At 30.7% G+C, this 2153-nt stretch overlaps 1 pseudogene; it reads right to left on the minus strand.

Annotated features, from left to right (window-relative positions):
- The window catches only part of LOC106477395, a 2459-nt pseudogene extending 816 nt beyond the window's left edge, over positions 1 to 1643 (minus strand).
- Between the last annotated feature and the right edge of the window lie 510 nt (positions 1644 to 2153).

Genomic DNA, 2153 nt, shown 5'->3' on the forward strand with positions numbered 1-2153 from the left:
ATAAATATATTTATATTATGACAAGTTTATTATTTGTTTGATCTACGGAATGAAACTTCTCACCTGGGTCACCCTTGTACGTTTTATAACTCATTTTATACAGTTCCCTTTCACTTCGTACCAAGAACTCATCATATTCTGCATATCTTTGATCACCTTCCATATCTTCTAAATCGATTAGAAGTACCATATTGTTTTGATTGGTTAAGGCAAATATGACGTCATTTCCTGGTAGATGGAACATACAAAAATAATTTGTGCATTATCTATGAAAAGAATGAACATTAGAAGAATAATTCTAGATTTCTATTAGTTGTTTTATATTTTTGTTTAACAAATAACCTTAAAAATGTTTTAATAGAAAAAATATAAATTGTGTCTATATAATAAAACAATTACCTAACCAAAATTCTCTGGTTAAATTTCCAAATCCAGTTTTTTAACTAGTCAATGTTTGGTAAAAGTCCTCAACCGGGTTTCCAAAATCACCCCTTCTTTGAATTATCTAATGAAATGGAGAAAGAGAAATAAATGTGTCATGTTATATAAACCGAACATACATTTAACAAAATTCATCCCGTGCTCATATATAGCATACTGAAACATTTGCCAGTAATAAAGATAATTAATAATTGTATTTATATAAGGGAGTCAAATAAACAAATATATTACTATAAACTATATATCTTACCTCAACTTTAATTATTCACGATATCAATGATATAATCACTGTAATAATAATACCAGACCTTATAAGCTGTAGTTCTGTAGTCTAGAACAAATAGTTGAACTGTGGTTTCAGGTTTATAGTATCGTGCAGCCTAATGATTGTGTTACAAGTAGGCGGTAGGAACATAATTTTTATTTTATTCTTACGAATATATGTGTGATTTTGTGATAAAAAAAGAGATATTATAAGTAGTTTTAAAATATTAAAATTAACAACGTATGTTCATATTATTAAAAGTCTTTATTTTTCTAACTTAGAATCTTCTCCGTACGTATTTTGGACATCACAGACTTCTACTGGATCACCTACCGTCCATCCTCCCCCTACAGTCTCCATATCACAGTATACAGAGATTGGGTGGTTCAGAAAATGTGGCCATATCTTGAAGACGCCGTTTGTTTGATTTAAGTGATGATAGATGGCAGAACAATCTACCGGTAGAGAGGTTCTTTCTCTAACTTGTGTTGCGTTGGTCGAGATGGACGTTATAGTGTGAAACACGTCGTGTTTAGAACAAATAGGGCCTGGAATAGAACAGATAGTAAAGTATAATTATAAATTTATATCAATATTTATTCAAAACTTGAAAATACTTACCAGTATACTAAAATCAATGACAGTTCTTTTCATTAACGCTATCTTACATTAATACGAAAACGTTGTTTTTAAAGTAATTAAATTACAAAGGAATGTTTTACCTTCTAATGTAGTGATTCTCTGTTTCGCCAGATCTGTTAATTCTTCCACAGTAGATGACAGAGAAATGATAATTCCTTCCAGTGAAGCAACAGTACTACAAGCAGTATGGTGATGAACATTAGCCTGGGTTAACAAGAAGAGGGACCAAATACATAATAACTGAACTATATAATACATGATGTACAGGATAGACACGTATACTGAGCTGTTTTCTCCTCTGAGGATTACAGTACGTACCAATGATTTTATTTCCGTCGTACAGAGGAAACATGATATCTGAAGTGAATTTTTATGACTCACCATATCTCATGATCAGAAGTTGTTGAAAGCATGGATCTGGCTGATACGTGACTTTTCATGTTAACTTCTATAATAAAACAAAGGAGCTTTTGTCTTTATAGATGTATACATCTATTGATAATATTCATATTTGATTAACTTTGAATTCTACTTGATTCAATCAAAGTCAATGATGGGAATATTTTTAACTCTTTCAACACGCGGTCAGTTAATGTGATGACTTCGTAACCATTCTGTGCTTGCTATAGTTTTCTTGCTATAACTTTTAGATTAGTACCTAACCTTAACGAAATTTGGTAGATTATCAGTAAACATTTTAACGCTTTCATACGCAAATTATCAATTTTTTTCTTAAGTCTTAAGGTTTAAAAAGCAATGTTTTTTTCATGTCTGTTTTTCTTTTGACATGTTGCCTATCTATCAT

The sequence above is a fragment of the Limulus polyphemus genome, unplaced genomic scaffold (assembly GCF_000517525.1).
Source record: "Limulus polyphemus unplaced genomic scaffold, Limulus_polyphemus-2.1.2 Scaffold14776, whole genome shotgun sequence".
NCBI classification, from domain to species: Eukaryota; Metazoa; Arthropoda; class Merostomata; order Xiphosura; family Limulidae; genus Limulus; species Limulus polyphemus.